Below are 12915 nucleotides of genomic sequence, written 5' to 3' on the forward strand. Positions count from 1 at the left end.
ACCACTCTCTGGTTGAAGAAGTTTCTCCTCATCTCTGTCCTAAATGGTCTACCCCATATTTCTAAGCTGTGTCCTCTGGTTTGACACTCACCCATCAGCAGAAATATGTTTCAAGGCTCCAGAGTATCCAATGGTGGGAGGTGTCCCCACACGTAATGATGGTTATCCATGTCAACACAGCATCGACCGTGACAGGGTTGTATGGTGTTGTCCTGAAAGCCAGGCAGTTTGCTCGAACAGTGATTTGTTTGAGGTTTGGTGGTTGTTTAAAGGCGAGGCGTGGAAGCATGGGGAGGGTCTTGGCGAAGTGCTTATCCTCATTGATAATGTGTTGCAGGCTGCGAAGAACATGGCGTAACTTTTTCGATTCCTGGGAAGTACTGGAAAAAGAAGGGTACCCTGTCGGTTGCAGCGCGTGTCTGTCTCCTGAGGAGGTCATTACAGTTTCAAACAAAACTTCTTCTCTATGCAGGACCTCCAATCAACTCTATACACCAGGTACATTGATGACATTTTCTTTCTCTGGTCCCATGGCGACGAGTCACTGAAAAAATTACACAAGGATATCAATGGATTTCATCCCACCATCAAACTCATCATGGACTACTCTCTACTATCTGTCGAATTTTTGGATACATGCATCTCCATCAAGGATGGGCACCTCAGCACCTCATGCTACCACAAACCCACAGATAACCTCACAATGCTACACTTCACTAGCGTCCACCCGAAACATATTAAAATAAAACTGAAATATCAAGTGTGTGGAGATCTAAAATAAAACAGAAAGTGCAGGAGAAGCTCAACTATGGAAAGAGAAACTACCCTTCGCTCCAATTCATCCATGCTGACCATATATCCCAACCCAATCTAGTTCCACCTGCCAGCACCTGGCCCATATCCCTCCAAACTCTTCCTATTTGTATACCGTCCAGATGCCTTTTAAATGTTGCAATTGTACCACCCTCCACCACTTCCCATGGCAGCTCATTCCATACATGTACCACCCTCTGAGTGAAAAAGTTGCCTCTTAGGTCTCTTTTATATCTTTCCCCTCTCACCCTAAACCTATGCCCTCTAGTTCTGGATTCCCCCAGCCCAGGGAAAAGACTTTGTCTATTTATCCTATCCATGCCCCTCATGATTTTATAAACCTCTATAAGGTCACCCCTCAGCTTCCAATGCTCCAGGGAAAACAGCCCTAGCTTATTCAATCTCTCCCTATAGCTCAAACCCTCCAACCCTGGCAACATCATTGTTAATTTTTTCTGAACCCTTTCAAGTTTCACAATACCTTTCCAATAGGAAGGAGACCAGAATTGCACGCAATATTTCAACGGTGGCCTAACCAATGTCCTGTACAACCGCAACATGACCTCCTAAGTCCTGTACTCAATACTCTGACCAATAAAGGAAAGCATACCAAATGCCAGTGCAGTCACGATGGGCCAAATAGGCTCCTGCGCTGTAATAATTCTGTGAACTCATGGTTTGAAGATGCTGAACTCAATGTTTGGTCCAGAAATTGTGGAAGCAGTTCGAAATTGAAAATGAGTTGCTGTTTCACAATCTTGCAGTGGACTTCACTGTCCTAGGCCTGTGACAGAAAGGTGATGGTGGTGACCAGAAGATTGGGAAGTGGATAAAGAGTGGAAACGATAAACAAGCAGCAGGTCAGGCGGCATCAGATGAGAAGGGGAGTCGATGCCAGAAGATTGGGATCATGCATGCAGGCAGAGTGAAACAGTAAACCAGTCTGTGTTTGGCCTCTCCAAAGTACAGGAGCTCACATTGTCAGCATATTTTAAGGAAGTACGAGTAAAACACCTAGAAGGAACATTTAGGGCCTTGAACACCTGGAGGTGGTGGAAGTGGATGATCTTATGAATAGAGAGGCTGGTGGAGAGAAGGTGAGGTAAGGTGAATCCTATTTTGGTTCTGAAGGAGAAGGAGTAGGGGCAGAAGTGCGAAGAATGGGTCAGACCTGAGCCATGCCATTCTATGCTGGGTGGCGTGCATGGCTGGTGGGGGGATTATCATTGGTTGAGAAAAAAGAAGACAAGTTAATGTCACTGCTATGGATGATAGTATCAACTGGGAGATGAAATTTAATCTTTACAGGAGGCAGGGTGTGAAATGGTGCAGCTATGGTAACTGTGGGAGTTAGTGGGTTTGGAATGTATATTCACTAAATGTCCTCTCTCTCGAATGGAGGCAGAGAAGTCAGAGAAAAGAAGGGAAGAGTCCGAGATGGACGGTGAAAATGAGACAAAGGTTAGAAGAACAATTGATCAATTTTTCTTTTCCGGACAATGACCAGAAAGTGACACCAGGACAAGTTATCCATGTTATTTCATCTACAACTCCTCACATCCTGCTTCCTGTAGCAGCTTAATTTCATTTTCCTCGGTCTCCTTCACTGTCACATCTGTTCCAGTGATGTTACCTTTCATAATGATTATGATATGTCATCGTTTCCTCTTAAGTGAGGATATTCTCTCACTTCTCTGCAGTTCTGTCCTCAGTCCTTCTCCTCTCTTCCAGGACCAAGATAGATTTTCTCTTTTCCTCACTTTCCACACCCCACCAGTCTCTTTTTTCAAAAGATCAACCTCTGCTATTTTTGCTACATCGAGAGGGATGCCACCACCCAAGCACGTCTTCACTCCCTGCCCGTGTCTTCAGGGTCCATTCCTCCATCACTCCCAACACCTCATATTCCCTTCCCACAACCCTTTCCTGTGAAATCTCAGGATGTAAAACATTTGCCCTTTTACCTCCTCCTCCCTATTGTCTGAGGTTTAGCCACTTCTTTCAATGATTTACTTCTTTCAATCTGGTCTACTATGTTTGCTGCTTACAATGCAGTCTCCTGTACACTACACAGACCAGAACACCAGCCTTGGTGACAGGTTTGTAAAATGTCTCCACTCAGTCTGTTAGAATGGCCTCAATCTCCCAGTTTCCTGCTGTTTCAATGCACCATCTTGCTGTTTCGTCACATTTCTGTCCTCAGCCTACTTCAATGAAGTCCAGTACTACATGGAGGAACAGCACCATATTGTCAACGTTGGTATTTTACAACCTTCTGGATGAACCTCTTTATTTGTTCACAGGATGTGTTACCACTGGCTGGGCTAGCATTTATTGCCCATTCCAAATTTCATCGAGGGCAGTTAAGAGTCAACTTTACTGCTGTGGATTTGGAGTCACTTGTAGGCTTGATCAGGTAAGGTCGACAGATCTCCTTTCCTGAAGTACATTAGTGAACCAAGTGGGTTTTTACAAAATTGATTAATAGTTTTATGTATTTTTCAGGCTAACTTTCCATTCCAGATTTTTATTGAATTCAAATTTCACATCAACCTTGTTGGTTTAACAAATTCAGGTTATGAACAGTGGCCTGCATTTTCATGCTTTAGTTTCTCTATCCTGCTTTTGTGTTTCAGTTGGAGCTGACCTTTAACCTACCATTACTACTGTGACTTCACCCTGACAATTACCATTCAATCACACCTTTGATCTCTGGTCTCCACTAATCTCTAACCTTTCCCTGACTTTCTTTTTGGGAGAAAGTGAGTACTGCAGATGCTAGAGATCACAGTTGAGAGTGTGGTGCCGGAAAAGCACAGCAGGTCAGGCAGTATCCGAGGAGCAGGAGAATTGATGTTTCGGGTATAAACTCTTCATCAGGAATAACTTTCCTTTGTCAAGTCCTGTCCACCTTCCCCTTTCAAGAGCAGAAAACCCATCACATTTCCCGCTTCAGTTCTGAAGAAGTCATATTGGACTTAAAATGTATCCTCAGATGCTGCCAGACCTGCTGATTTTCTCCAGTGCCTTCTGGTTGTATTCTTGTAAAAGACTAGACTGCTCAGAGATTTGTCCAGGAGATTAATCTGTACCATTGCAATTCTGAAGGGTTTCCACCTCAAGGTGCAATTTACTTACTAACTGCACTGAGATGAAAAGAGAATTTTATTGTTTTAGGTGCATTGAGAGTGACTGCTCTTGGCATCCAAGGAGCTCTAGCAAAACTGGAATCAATGGGAATCAGAGGGTTAGCTCTCCCCTGGTTAGAGTCAGATCCAACACAAAGGAAGATGCTTGTTTGAAGTCCGTCATCTCAGCTCCAGGATATCTCTGCAGGGGTTCCTCAGGGTAGTGTCCTACAGCTAAACATCTTCAGCTGCTTCACCAATGATCTTTGCTCCATCATAAGATCAGAATTGGTGATGTTCGCTGTTGACTGCACAATGTTCCGCACCATTCACAACTCCTCAGATACTGAAGCAGTCCATGGTCAAGCGCAATAAGATTTGGACAATGATGTTCTGGGGCTGCCATTTACTGACTTGAAACAACCACAACTATCTTCTTTTGTGCCAGGTATGTCTCCAACCAGCAGATGTTTGATTCTTTTCCTGAGGTTTCACACATTAGATGCAATTCGCACACACCAACCTCTGCAAACATTTAAAGCTTATTAAAGCTTATACAAGCTAGGTGACCTTACTGACACACTTCGCTGGCCATGGGAAGTCGAATCAAAAATTAGGCCCTGAACAAAGAAAACACATCCCCTTTATATAGGTCAGTTGGTAATGCTTACAGGTACTCTGGCCACTCTCCCTCATGACCACATGTCACCCTAGGTACAATGGTAGGATGAGATAATCCTCAGAGATCATGTAAATGTAAATGTCCTAACCCTGGGGAATCATTATGCAGTCGATTTCCTGAATCCGTGATTCCCCAAGATAATGTAGGTGTGATACGTCCTAGCTTCGGGGCAGCCCTGCAAACGGGTTCTGGCTCCACTACTTCCCCAGACAATGTAGGTGTGATATGCTTCAGTATCAGGGATGTTCCCGCAAGCGAACCTGATTGACTGGGGGTTGGCTATGAAAGTATTTCTGAATGGAAGGGACTGAATGAGAGTTTAATTTGATAATAGTAGGAGAATAGTAGTAAATGACTGCCTAAATGAAGTGGAAGTCGCCCACATTCCTGCATGAATGTTGTCTCCACCCCCTTCCAGAATGTTCAGCTTCTGGAGGAAAACAGTACAATTTAACCCTTTTAATATTATATTAATGTCTAGAGGAGATAGTCCAATTTAATCCATTAACATTACACAGAGTGCTCTTTCCCTGATTCCCATTGACTCCAGTTTGGTGCCATATTCTTTCAAATACTGTGTTTACCTTATTACCTACATGTAATCTGTATTGCCACATCAATAATACCTTTACAAGCTGCTAATTTTGAAATATATTTGTTATAAATTCAGATTCTTGTTACTTCAGATACAATTTGCTATTAATCAATCAACTGAAGAAAAAGACCAAAGATTCCATCATTGTTTGTAAGACCATAGAAACAGCCATTCAAGTCTGCTCCACCACTCAATGGAATCATGACTGATTTGATAATCTCAAGTCCAGTTTCTTGCCTTATCCCCACAATCCTTAATTCCCCTACTGATGAAAAATCTCTCTATCTCAGCCTTGAACATACTTAATGACTCCTGACTCTCAGATTATACTGCCTGGTTCTAGACTCTCCCACAGGGAAAACAAAGTTAAAAATCACAAAACACCAGGTTATAGTCCAACAGGTTTAATTGGAAGCACACTAGCTTTCGGAGCGACGCTCCTTCATCAGGTGATTGTGGAGGTCTCGATCGTAACACAGAATTTATAGCAAAAATTTACATCATACTGCAAATTTTTGCTATAAATTCTGTGTTACGATCGAGCTCTCCACAATCACCTGATGAAGGAGCGTCACTCCAAAAGCTAGTGTGCTTCCAATTAAACCTGTTGGACTATAACCTGGTGTTGTGTGATTTTAACTTTGTACACCCCAGTCCAACACCGGCATCTCCAAATCATGACAAGGGAAAACAATCTCCTAGTATCTACCCTGGCAAGTCCCCAAAGAATTAGAGTCATAGAGTCAAATTTAACAGAAACAAAAAGTCTCGAGAACATCAGAAAGTCTGGCAGCATCTGTGGAAAGCAAGCTGGGTGAGCATTTCGAGCCCTAAGAATATTTTGTTTCAATAAGGTCTCCTTCAAATCTCCAATGTGTACAAATCCAACATACTCAACTTTTCCTCTTCAAAAATCCCTTGATATCAGGGATCAACCAAATGAACCTTTTATAGGCTACCTCCAATGCCAGTATGTTTCCACGAGATGAGGGAATTCCTGAACAGATTGTTAGAGTATGCGCATTGGTCATTTCAAACTGGAATAAGGAGATATTCATTCACACAGAGGATGGTCAACCTGTGGAATTCCCTGCCACACAAGACTATAGAGGTGAAATCACTAATTTTCTTCTAAATTCATTCATGAAATGAGTGTTACTAACTTAGCCAACATTTATTCCCTATCCCTAGTTGCCCTCGAGAAGGTAATGATGACCTGCCTTCTCAAACAGCTGCAGTCCATATGCTGTAGGTAGACCCACAATGGTATTATGGAGGGAAATTATGGCTTTTGACCCACTGACACTGATGGAGCAGCAATCTATTTCCAAGTCAGAATGGTGAATAGCTTGGAGGGGAACTTGAAGGTGGTGGTGCTGCCTTTGTCATTCTCGATAGTAGCGGTCAAGGTTTGGAAGGTGCTGTCTAAGGATCCCTCGTGAATTTCTGCCACTACTGAGCATCAGGAGTGTAGAGAGTGGATGTGTGGCCAATCAAATGGGCAGCTTTGTCCTGAAAGGTAACAAGCTTCTCGAAAATTGTTGGAGCTCATCCAGACAAGTGGCGAGTATTCCAACACACTCATTAGTCGTGCCTTGTGGATGGTGGACAGGGTTTGGCCCAAAAAAAAACATTGAATCCTTAAGGCTAAAGATGAGGGTTCAGAAAAGATTTACAAGGATGTTGCCAGGGTTGGAAGATTTGAGCTACAGGGAGAGGCTGAACAGGCTGGGACTGTTTTCCCTAGAGCATCGGAGGCTGAGGGGTGACCTTATAGAGGTTTACAAAATTAGGAGGGGCATAGATAGGGTGAATAGGCAGAGTCTTTTCCCTGGGGTCAGGGGATCCAGAACTAGAGGGTATAGGTTTAGCGTGAGAGGGGAAAGATATAAAAGAGACCTAAGGGGCAACGTTTTCACACAGAGGGTAGAACATGTATGGAATGAGCTGCCAGAGGAAGTGGTGGAGGCTGGTACAATTGCAACATTAAAAGGCATTTGGATAGTTATATGAATAGGAAGAATTTGGAGGGATATGGGCCGGGTGCTGGCAGGTGGGACTAGATTGGGTTGGGATATCTGGTCGGCATGGACGGGTTGGACCGAAGGGTCTCTTTCCATGCTGTACATCTCTATGACTCTATGACATGCATTATCTGCCACTGTTTCAGATCTCCAGACTGTAAATACAGCAGCATTTTACACCAGTGCTTCCACTGTGACCCGATTTCGAAACTTGAAAATTGTAGCCACACTTTGGTGGAAAATGTCAGAGTGGGTGACATTCACTGTGAAAGTAGGGGTCTTCTTTGGGACAAGGAGCATAAGCATTATGATTTGTTCAGAGCTTCATGCTTAGAGAAAAAAAACCTGCAAATGCTAGAATCTAGACAGGCAAGGAGGCTGGAAGAACACAGTAAGCCAGGCAGCAATTACTGCTGTAGAGTTCACAACCCCAAAACGTCAGCTTTAAAATTGGGAAACAACGTTTTAGTGTTAATGATATTATTCTCTAGATGAAAAGGTGTTACTTGAAGCTCAGATATTTCTGCAACGGAAGCTCCTCGAATCTATTTTTTGCAGAATATTTGATGATCAGCAGCCACTGACAGATTCTCAAGTTTACAAAACTATGGAGAAGAGATCAGCAACTCAAATTCAGTTTAGCTGTTGTTAATTTGGGAGAATTTTGCACAATTTATGTTCACAGATTTTCATTGTATGACGTATTGACATGAAAACAATTAGAAATTTCTTGAAAATTTAAAAAAAAATTTTCTCTTTTAGAGTCAGAGTCTTAGAGATGTACTGTATAGAAACAGATCCTTCGGTTCAACTCATCCATGCCAACCAGATAACCTAAACTGATGAGTCCAATTTGCTAGCATTTGGCCTGTATCCATCTAAATCCTTCTGTTTGGAAAGGCAAGGACTGATTACAGATAGTCAACATGGCTTTGTGTATGAGAAATCATGTCTCACGATGTTGATTGAGTTTTTTGAAGAAGTAATGAGAGGACTGATGAGAGCACTGTGAGGTCATGCATTTTGGAAAGGCAAATCAGGGAAGGACTTATGGTAAGGTCCTGGGAGATATTGCTGAACAGAGACTTTGGTCTGCAGGTTCATAGTTCCTTGAAAGTAGAGTCGAATATAGACCGGATAGTGAAAAAAGCATTTGGTATGCTTGCCTTTATTGGCCAGTGCATCAAGTGTAGGATTAGGGAGGTCATGCTGCAGGTGTACAGGACTTTGATTAGGCCAATTTTGGAGTATTGCATTCAATTCTGGTCTCCTGCCAGAAGAAGGACATTATGAAACTTGAAAGAGTTCAGAAATTATTTACAAGGATGTTGGAGGGGTAGACAAGGACTTTTTCCTGAAAGCATAGATTTAAGGTGAGGGGGGAAAGTTGGACTGAAGGGTCTGTTTCCGTTGTGTACCGCTCTATGACTCTTTTCATATACCCATCCAGATGCCTTTTTAAATGTTGTTATTGAAACAGTCTCTACCACCTCCCTTGGCAGTTCATTCCAGACACATACCACCCTCTGCATGAAAAAGTTGCCCTTTTGGTCCTTTTTACGTCTTTCCCTTTGCATCTTAAACCTATGCCATCCAGTTTTGGACTCCAGTGCCCTGGGAAAATACTTTAGCTATTCACCCTATCATGCACTTCATGATTTTATAAACCTCCACCTCAGCCTCCAATGCTCCAGGGAAAACAGCCCCAGCCTATTCGACATCTCCCTATAGCTCAAATCCTCCAACCATAGCAACATCCTTGTAAATCTTTTCTGAACCATTTCAAGTTTCACAACACCTTTCCTACAGCAGGGAGACCAGACTTGAATACAGTATTCCAAAAGTGACATAACCAGTGTCATGAAAAGATTCTAGATTAGAGTGGTGCTGGAAAAGCACAGCAGGCCAGGCAGCATCCAAGGAGCAGGAAAATCAATGTTTCGGGCATCCCTGATGAAGGGCTTTTGCCTGAAACGTTGATTTTCCTGCTCCTCGGATGCTGCCTGACCTGCTGTGCTTTTCCATCACCATTCTAATCTAGACTCTGATATCCAGCATCTGCAGTCCTCACTTTTGCCCAGTGTCTTGTACAGTCACAACATGATCTCCCAACTTCTAAACTCAATGCACTGACCAATAAAGACATGCATACCAAACATCTTCTTAACTACCCTGTCTATCTGCAACTCCACTTTCAAAGAACTATGAACCTGCACTCCAAAGTCTCTTTATGTGGCAATACTCCCCAGGACGTTACTATTAAATGTATAAGTTCTGCACTGAGTTGCCTTACCAAAATGCAGCACTTCACATTTATCTAAATTAAAATCCATCTGCCGCTCTTCAACTCATTTGCCCATCTGATCAAGATTTCATTGCACTCTGACATAACCTTCTTCGCTGTCCACTACACCACCAATTCTGTGTCATCTGCACTTCCAGTGTTTACATCCAAATCATTCACATAAATAACAAAAAACAGTGGACCCTGCACTGATTCTTGCGGCACACCATTGGTCACAGGGTTCTAGTCCAAAAAGAGTCCCTCCACCACCACCCACCCTCTGTCTCCTACCTTATAGCCAATTTTGTACCTAAATGACTAACTCTCCCTGTATTCCATGTGACCTAACTTTGCTAGCCAGTCTACCATGAGAACTTTGATGAACACCTTGTGGAAGTTCATATAGACAGCATCCACGAGTCAGCCTTCAATTTTCTTTGTTGCTTCTTCAAAGAACTCAATTAAATTAGTGAGACATGTTTTTTCCACGTGCAAAGCCATGTTGACTATGCCTAATCAGCTCTTAACTTTCCAATTTCATGTAAATGCTGTCCCTTTGAATCCCCTCGAACAACTTACCTACCTCTGATGTCGGGCTCACTGGTCCATTGTTCCTTGGCTTTCCTTACCACCTTTCTTAAATAACGATTAAACAAATAATCAATAAATGGGATTCAAGTCATTTAACACCCCCTGAGAAAAAGAACATGAAATGACATCACCACAGGAAATGACCTCACGAACTCAAGGAAACCTAAACACATAAATAAAAAGTGGGCCATACCACCAGTGCTTCATCAGAGGCTCACTGATTATGTTACCTAGCATGGTAATGAAATGTCTGAAAACAAACCTTCCAGCTCAGCGAGCAAACTTACATTCAGAACCCCAACCTGAGCTACAAATCTCTCAACACTCGCTAATATTGCTATTTATTTCTCCAAGTTATTTAGCTTCCATAGTAAATACTGATGCACTGATACTCAGTTAGTATCTCACTCATCTCCTACATTTCCATACATAAGCAACCTAAGGGGCTCTATTCTCTCCATAGTTACTCTGTTGTCCTTAATGTATTTGTAGAATCTCTTTGGATTCTCCTTAACCCTAATTGCCAAAGCTATCTCCTTGTAAGTCTTTTCTGAACCCTTCTTTCCCTCCTGATTTCCCTCTTGAATGTATTCCTACTGCCCTTATACTCCTTCAGGGATTCACTCAATCCCTGCTGTCTATACCTAACATATGCCTAATTTTTTTCTTGACCAGAGCTTCAATTTTTCTAGTCGTCCAGCATTCCCTCCACCTCCTAGCCTTGCCCTTCACACTAACAGGTACAGACTGTCTCTGCACTTTTACGCTTCCTGGGATGACAGAACTGACATATGAAGAAAAACTGGGTTGACTAGGCTTGTACTCACTGAAATTTAGAAGAATAAGGGGGATCTCATCGAAACATACAAAGTCTGAACAGGCCAGATATGGGAAGAATGTTTCTGATGTTGAGGTCCAGAACTGGGGGTCACAGTCTAAGAATAAGGGGTAAGCCATTCAGGACTGAGATGAGGAAGAAGTTCTTTACTTAGAATTATGAATCTGTGGAATTCTCTCCCAAAGAAAGGTCCAGGGGGCAGTTTGTTAAGATATATTCTAAAAGGAAGTGTACGTGGTCCTTACAGCTAAAGGGATTAAGAGGTATGGAGAGAAAATGGGAATGGGATATTGAAATTGCATGATCAGCCATGCTCATATTGAATAGTGGTGAAGACTCGAAGGGCCAAGTGGCCTTCTCTTCCATCTATTTTCAATGTTCTATGTTAATTCATTTTTGAGGGCCTCCCAATTTCCAGTTATCCCTTCACCTGCAAATAACAGCCCCCAACCAACGTTTGAAAGTTAGAATTAGAGTCATACAGCATGGAAATAGACCCTTCAGTCCAACTTGGCCATGCCAACCATGTTCCCAAACTAGTCCCACCTGCTGCACATGCCCCATATCCCTCCAAATCTTTTCCATTCATGTACTTATCCAAATGTCTTTTAAACATGGTAACTGTACCTACAACCACCGCCTACTCTGGCAGTGCATTCCACACACTAACTACTTTCTGTGTAAAAATGTTGTTCTTCGTGTCCTTTTTAAAATTTTCTCCTCTTTCCCTCAAACTATGCCTCCTAGTTTTGAATTCACACAAAGGAAAAGACTCTTGTTATTCACCTTATCTACACGCCTCATGATTTTTTAAACCTCAATAAAGTCACCTCTCAACATGGACTTTAGTAAAGCCTTTGACAAGGTTCCGCATGGTAGACTAATTAGTAAAGGTAGATCACATGGGATTCAGGATGACCTTGCCAACTGGATACAAAATTGGCATGATAGTAGGAGACAGAGGGTGGGGTGGAAGGTTGTTTCTCGGACTGGAGACCTGGAAACCTCAGTGGTGTTTCATTACCCATTGTATTATTCTATTTATCCCATAATGGCCATGATCAATAACTTTTTAAGAATTGATACATTTACAAAATTATTTAATACTTTGTTTTATGTTCTTTGATTAGTTCACGGTTCCTTTTCACTGTCCAAGTGTCTTTTAGATATGTCTTTGAAAGCTCCCTAATTGTGATCTCTGCTGTCGATGTGCTTAATAGATGCCTCTTTCTTAAACGTTAACTATTGCCTTATGGTTAAAGTCATTCCTGGAATTGATGAGTGATTGGTTTCTCATCTCCATTGAGTGGAGTATACTTTTCTTGTCGTCATCCTACATCACTGATTGCGAATATTACAGAAACATAGAAAATAGAAACAGGATTAGGAGGTTCAGCCCATCCAACCACCTCCACTTTTCAACATCGTCACTGCTAATCATCACTCTCAATGCCATGCTCCCCCTTTTCCCTCTGACCCTTGACACAGAGTCATAGAGATGTACAGCAAGGAAACAGACCCTTTGGTTAAACCCGTGCTTGCCGATCAGATATCCCAACCCAATCTAGTCCCACCTACCAACACCCGGCCCCATATCCCTCCAAACCCTTCCTATTCATATACCCATACAAATGCCTCTTAAATGTTGCAACTGTACCAGCCTCCACTTCCTCTGGCACTCATTTCATACATGTTCCACCCTCTGAGTGAAAAAGTTGCCCCTTAGGTCTCTTTTATATCTTTTCCCTCTCACCCTAAACCTATGCCCTCTAGTTGTGGACTCCCTGACCCCAGGGAAAAGGCTTTGTCTATTTACCCTATCCATGCCCCTCATAATTTTGTAAACCTCTATAAGGTCACCCCTCAGCCTCCGACGCTCCAAGAAAAACAGCCTCTCCCTATCGCTTAAATCCTCCAGCCCTGGCAACATCCTTATAAATCTTTTCTGAACTTTTTCAAG

The sequence above is a fragment of the Hemiscyllium ocellatum genome, chromosome 28, assembly GCF_020745735.1.
Source record: "Hemiscyllium ocellatum isolate sHemOce1 chromosome 28, sHemOce1.pat.X.cur, whole genome shotgun sequence".
NCBI lineage: Eukaryota > Metazoa > Chordata > Chondrichthyes > Orectolobiformes > Hemiscylliidae > Hemiscyllium > Hemiscyllium ocellatum.